Source organism: Porites lutea, chromosome 3 (genome assembly GCF_958299795.1).
Source record: "Porites lutea chromosome 3, jaPorLute2.1, whole genome shotgun sequence".
NCBI lineage: Eukaryota > Metazoa > Cnidaria > Anthozoa > Scleractinia > Poritidae > Porites > Porites lutea.
Genome location: NC_133203.1, coordinates 35,295,301 through 35,302,872, shown reverse-complemented (window position 1 = coordinate 35,302,872; position 7,572 = coordinate 35,295,301).

The window sequence follows — 7,572 nt, the reverse complement described above, 5'->3', positions numbered from 1 at the left end:
GTTTGAACTGACTTTTAAAAGCGCTGTAATATAAAGCTCTCTTAAGCAACAGTTCCTGTAAGCGGACCTGTCTTGTAATCACTAATCGTTTCATTTGTTTTTAAGTTCTTATAACCGACCACTACGTCGACACTTAAACAAAAGCATTAACTTCATGATTCAAATTTGGGGTAATGCAGAGCAAAAACGCGAATGGTTCGTTGATTTGGAATGATCAAAGTTATTAAAAAAGAAACTCCTTAATATTCTTTTACCTAAATGTATTCGTAATAAAGAACATATGCCAAGGTGCTTAACAGCCCGTAAGTTTGTGTTGCTCATACGTAAAAATCCTGGTCGAGGGTGAAAAGAGAGTGAGAGACTGGGAAGAGCTCCGGGCGTGTAAAGAGACTGTTTCTAAATCTAACATATTCCCAGGTTTTTTTCTAAGCTATCGTTAGTGACCGCCCTCATATCCGTCTAAATATGGTCGCTTACTAGCGGTCCATTGAGAAACGGCGAGCACTAGTTGCGTAAAATTTACATAAGAAACCTGAAACTAAGGTTAAGGTTACGAGAGCTAATTTTAGCAACTGCCATTCAGCTGGCCATAGGCAACCAGAGCGCCTAAAATATGAATACCTACAGCAAAATTTATTGTCTTTGGAAATAGCGAAGAGTGAAATTTCCCAACTAAGTTTTCGGCTTAAGTCCGTGGGTGATAAAATGAGGATCAAATACAGTTTAAACTTCAATGGCGGAAGGCACAAAGGGCAATTAATAGGTATTTTATCTGTAACTGAATCCAAGTCGCAGGAGGGCCTTCTCCAATAAAACTGACGTTAAAACCGAGATGTTTTAATTGTTCAGTTACAACTAGGCTCCCATATCCATGCAACTGACAGCTTGATATATGTTAGTTACACAAGTTATATGAGGACACGCAGTGAATTGCATTAATTGATCGAGACAGTTGATTACTTGCTTCAAGTCGCTCAAACAGAAAACAGTTATACAGCAAACATGAAGAACGACTGCGTAGGAAAAGATCTCAAAATTTGTTTCCTTAAATTGTTTCTGTTTTTTTCTTTGACGACTCTTTGGATTCAAGGTACGACATCTTTGTAAGACATAGTAGCATTTTCTCGCTATATGTGCATCAGTACATGCAGTAAACCGGAAAAAAATATTCCCTATTTAGCGTCGCTCTCGGTCCTTGTTTCACAAGTAACAAGAGGCAGGACATCTCTGCGTTATGTCACTAATGTTTAAAAAAGCTTAAACAAAACCTAACGTAAACTCCCCAGAAAGCACCAAGAAGAAAACAAGGCGGATTATTTTTCAGCTGTGATAAACGGGTCTGTGTTTGCAAAGTGGACATCGACTGTAGACGCCACAAAAGTAAACAGAAAAATGAGTCATTTTCTAATTATTATTTGTTGCATTTGCATATAAACGCTAACTGAAACGACGTGACCAATAACAAGAATCGATTGTTAACAAAAGGGACCGAAACATATTCTTACAAATCGTTAATGTCGCCGGTTAATAGAGAAGAAAGATTCACGGGCGTTTGACCTCCTAAATGGCAGAAAAATTCGATTGGCAATAAATTTCTCGCTAACAAAATCGCTATATACTATATAGCTGATTATATTCCGCAAGGTCATTCATTGTTTTTTGTTTTAGTTATTTGTTTGTTTGGTTTCTTTTGTAGCTTTTTATTTTTGTGGTTGTATTTTGCTTCTTTGTTCATTTGTTAGTTTGTTTTCTTTGGTGTGGAACCGGTTGGACTAATCAACTTCCCAACGTGCTAAAATACAGGCACGAATGTAGAATGTAATATTACAGCCTCGACGTGGCATTGCTCGTTGCATGTTAGGCTCAATTCACCTGCAATTCGTTAAAAATGATCAGAACAACAAAACAAATATCAACAATACAATTTGTATAGCAAGTCAAAAGAAGATCTACTGCCTATATCCATCTCATTCAACATCAGTTAACAAGGAAGTCATTGATGATTTCGGTAGGAACTGCAACGGAGACTGTGTTAGTGAGGAAAAAGGGCAAGGTTCTGTCGTCACTATACCGGATAGGTATAAAAATGGAGTATCTGGCATGGTATAAATGGCAGCTGCAAGGAGCTGGAACAAGTCGCTCCCAGACATTTCGAACATCGTGCTGGAGCGGTTGGCCGAGAGAGTTTGGTACACTAAATCCCAATCCTCACTCGGAATATTCACCTCGCCTCTTCTCATGTTTTTTTGCTACGGTCCCAACACCTGTTACATACATTTATACATAATCTTTATTTAAACACGATAAATTTTAAACCTATAAAAGCTTGTGGGGTCGTAAGGATTAAGGTAACCTAATCTACATGAAAACATATATACAAATTATAGCGGAGCACCATGGGTAAGAAAATGAAGTAATCTACCCATCGGAGAAAATTTGGTAATCACGTGACCGTACACTGACTGACCGCCCGCCCGCCAGAGAAACCGTCCGTCCGCACCACAGGCATACCAACGTTTACTCTCACACATTCTCTCTTCTTTGGGAGCCCACAGATTGCACATCAATGTTGTGATCAATTGACAGCTGTCAAAACAAAGTATCCGCTATCCAGTATCACCTGACCGTATCGCGGGCTCAGGTAACGACCCATCCAGGTCGAGTATTTTTTTGTAGTTATCCGCTGGCGAGTTACTAGTTTTCAAATAATCGCAGGCTCATTTTTTTTTTTAGTTCATATGAAATATGTTGTGTTTATGTCACTATGGCCCGGCACTATTAACATTTTGATTTCAAACTGACCTCGGACGGGTAAATTCAGCCAATTACTTAAAAATGCAAGCAGGGAAGACAGATGCTTTTCACTTTTCACACCATAGTCACACGTTGGTCACGCTCGCGCTTCACGTCCAATTTTTACGCTATGATTGGTACATATTTGACAGGTGAGTTCATGGGGAAAATTTATGCAGCATATTGCGACTTGTTTACTTTGACAGAGTTTTGTGTCAGCTTGTGATGTTTTTAACTGTCTTTTTCCACTGGATGTACAAAATGAAATACAGCTGCCATCAAGAGTCTTCTGTTATTCATGGCTGGTTTGTTTATTGTATTTTTGGTTGAGAAATGCGCAACTTGTCAAAGTCGGATGGCATTGTTTTTGTTTTTCACCTTGCTGGATTCGTAAGAGAATTATAAAGGCTCAAGCGATCCTGGCCTTACTTGATAGCTTGCAGGAGCTGCATCTGGAAATATGGTAAGCCTGAGTAATTATTGTATTTATATCTTATTTCATGAAGTCAAGCGCAGTTTATGAAGCTAGTTTATGCACGTTTGTATTAAGAGTTGAGACACTAATCTGCCATAGTATGAGGTTTGATATAAGCTTACAGAACTTTAAAAAGCCTTTAGTCGACATTTCACCGCGAATAGAAAGAAAAAACTTTACGAAGAATATTTAGTTATAATTTTGGCTACAGAAAAAACGCTTTGAGCGATTTTCTTATCGCGAGTTCATCTTTGAAAACAGCAAACACCGGGAAGCCGGCGGCTTAAAACATAAACTTAATCTTTAAGCTTAAAGACTCAGGATTCTTAGAGACACTTAAATACTCATTTGTTTTCGTAAATGAAAATTGTTGTCTCTCAGTAAATGTTCTACCTAATTATATTTCTTTATTGATTGTTAGTAGTCTCAAAAGTGCAATTTTCATCGCTTTGCCGTCTGTTTTCAGTCGTTCATGAACATCGCTTGCCGAAGTACTCAAAATGCCGCGCGTATCAAACGCTTTTTAATATTACACATCGTTATAAAACCATTAATAAAAAATAAACAAAATAAATCCCCTATCATGTGGAAGCGTAACTCTTTTAAAATTTCTTTGCAAATTTGGCGCTTGTCAAAAGTTAGAACCGGCTGATGGTATAGGTGATTTTGGAAATTTTTTGAACGGTTTCGCTAAAGGTCCACGCGTTCTTTGATGGTCCTGAATATTGAATGAATGCAATTTGTCTTGAAAAACTGTGAAATACTGCATTTTGTACGAGGTCTGTATGATAAAAACAGCGCCTCATAGTATTCTTTCACCTCAGATGTGATGTATATTTAAAGTATAAAAGGTTGGTTTGCAAACACCCAGATTTGTTGGCAAGGGTTTGTAAGGTAAACTTGCCGAACGCAAAAAATTCGGCCTGATTTGTTTTCCAAGACTTTGCTTTACACTCTTAATCTACTGTGATCAAGAGCCATTATTGCTCTTACATGGGACCGAAGACTATTTTTTGGGTGTACATATAAGGCTATCAACTCGATGCAAGATTTGTTTCACTCTAAAATCATTTAGCCTTTCCCTCAAAAGTCACATGAATGTGCCCTTAATAAAGTTAACTGACTTGTGGAATACAAGTTTATTGTTTGATTTAAATTATAAATTTATTAATGGGAGCTTCGCTTTTAGCCCTGGCTAAATCTGTATATTATATGTTATAGGGACACAATGATCAGTAACATATAAAATTCTGTTGTCTGCATCTTATAGCATGCAGATGCAGACGAACATTCAAACTTGAATTCTATAAAATAATCCTCAGCGCTGACACGCTTCCTGAGCTGATTAAAATTCAGGGTCGCAGATGCTTCCTTGTCATTGTACTTAACAAAGTTCCATAACGAAGCACCTCTATATGAGAGAGAATCTTTCATGTATCTTGATTCGTACCTTGGTGCGAGTAGACGGTTCTGGTCTCGAATTAAGAAAGTGCTAACTCGATTTTGGTCAATATTCTCATACATTAAATCAGGTAAGGATTCGCTATACGCCCTATAAAAAAGTCTAAGAACATCCAACTTATAATAAAAAGAAAAGGTGGGCCACTGAACTAAGCACGTCCTCCGAAGCCACATCCTTAGGTAAATTGTAGATTATACGTGCCGCTCTACAGTGAACCCTGTTCACTCTGCGACGAAGATCGAGACTGGCAGAAACTTATCCAAAATGTGACAATCCACTTTCAATTGACCACTCTAGAAAATACCATTACATACCATAATGCTCCTTGTTTATCACCCCAAAATTTTACATAAGCATTGTCTTCAGTTTCTCTTGGGAGTTAAAATGGCCCAAGAGAAACTGAAAACAATGCTTATGCAAAATTTTGGGGTGACAAACAAAGAGCATTATGGTATGTTATGATGTTTTCTGGAGTGGTCAATATCGGGGCGGGGCAGCTTCACGCCGACACAGAAATCGCTACCGCACTCACTTTGCATCACACGCTCCACCTAAGAATAGACATGGAGGCCTGTTCACACCCCATAGGAAGTTAGCTCAGGGTCTGAACTTGACGATGAGATTAACCAAGACGGCAAGTCTCTTATGAAAATTCTCACCGCTGTGGATATTCTGAGCCTTTTTTTAGGAAAGTTTTCAAAAATTCGGCTAAATGTACATTATGTGTGATCAAAGGACTGTGATGGTTCACGATTTTTCCGTGGAGAGTTAATAGGCAGAAATAATTTTGTTTTCAATCCAGAAGCTAATTCCTTGTTGTTTCGTGAATTCTTGCCTTGACTAAAACAACATCCGTGTATGATGCCTCGGAAATTAAGGAAACCAAATAATTCATTAATGTTTATTACTGATCATGACGAAAATAGTTTCGATCAACAACAGAAACCTATAAACTATAAACAAAACTACAAACTATAACAAAGGATTACATTATTGCCAAAAGCTGCTTGAAGTTAATTATTGATTCCTTTTTAAATTAAATATTTAAAATATTAACTTTAAATATAATAATCATTGCTTATTTTCAACTGTCAGTAGGATTAATTATTCCGATCATTTGCTGATAAGACTGAGTGTCAAATCAGCCATTGCAAAGCTATCTTTTGAGAAGCCCATTAATCAATCAATCAATCAAGCAACTTCATTGGTACATCCAATTAAAATGGGTTTTCACATACCAAATACAATAAAATCTAATATGAACAATAGAAATCTAAAATAAACATTTGAAAGTGATAAAACATTACCATATTATTTAAAAAATATAAAATCTGCAAATTACACCTGTTGAGTGTCAATGGCTTAAAAACTCGTCAAGTGCACGTCCTTTAATCGCATTCTTAAAAACATTAAATGGCTCTATGTTTGCTAAACTTTCTGGAAGGTCATTCCAGAGCTGAACAGCCCTATATGAGAAAGATCGCTGTCCTGTTGCTGATCTAAAAGATGGTATATGAAGTTTATCTTTATTCCTAGTCTTTCTAGTATGCACCTGGCTTGTTGTCGAAAACTTATTACACAAAGATGGCGCGGCTAATCCCTTTATACATTTGAAAGCCATTAAAATGTCTCTAACCTCCAGTTGCTTAGCAGCCGGCAACCAGTGGAGTTCCTTTAACATCGGCGTGATGGCCTCATACTTTCTTGTGCCAGTCACAATCCGTGCCGCAAAATTTTACTTTACCAAAGAACAATAACCAACCAAAAAACATATTACATGGTCTGGGATAGTGACTTCCACTCGGATAGTAGGTTTGTCAAGAGTTCATGAAGAGGTTTGTGTTTGTTTATGAATGTTTGGATCAATTTAGGCTTCTGGGAAACTGCCCACCTACCCCTCCCCTAAGTTAACATTAAAACTTACTTCTCGCTTAGGGCAAAATGACGGCTTAGGGGAGGAGTAGGTGGGCAGTTTCCCAGAAAGCTAAATTGCGAATGTTTGATGAAATAAAGAATTTCCCTTTTTATTCTTTCCTTTTTTACGCGATAGATGTGTCACCCACAGGGAACCTAGACTGTGAAATAAGTGCACAGAAATGCCAACCGCCTTTTCAGACGATAACAGTAACGCCCAAACACTCTAAAGTGACTTTGAACTGCTCGATTAAGAATGGGGGAAAAGTACAAGATATGACCTGGCAGGACTTTGAAAAACATCTCAATGCCAGCAGTGACGCCGGTCTTTTCTTACAGCACATTGATTCAAAGAACAGAAGTCAGCCACGTGAATGTTTTTCTATAAAATACGCCAGTGAGTATGTTCTTTTTTTTGCCCTGTCTGTTTTAAATTGATGGGGAGAAAAATATCATAATGCGCCCATCAGTTTTTTTGTGAGTGTCTTATTTTTTTAAATGGATTATAACGAATCCTATGAATGCCTCGTAACAGGTTTAGGCAGATTCAAGCTCAGCTGAGGCAATTTTTACGGTTGGAGTGATCGTAAAAGCAGTTGAAGTTATAGCCAGCTGAATCACCTCACTTGAACATGGTTCGCCCGCTAAACTCTAGTTGCCATGCCATGCTGGAGGGTAAGAAAAGCAAAGGGACATGACAAACAACAAACAAAGGAATCATTGCAAACGATGTTAGCTTTTTGTTTGGCTTGACTCAGTGCGTAGGGCCTCGCTCTCCAGCATGGCAGGTTTGTGCCACAAAAGTGACTTACTGCAAAGAGCCTATTTAAAATGAACAAGGCATGGCATAGAGTAAAACATGGTTGGTTGGAAGGTGTCGGTAAGAGCGATGACTGTAGTTACCTTAAAAATCGTGAGCTAAGCAACG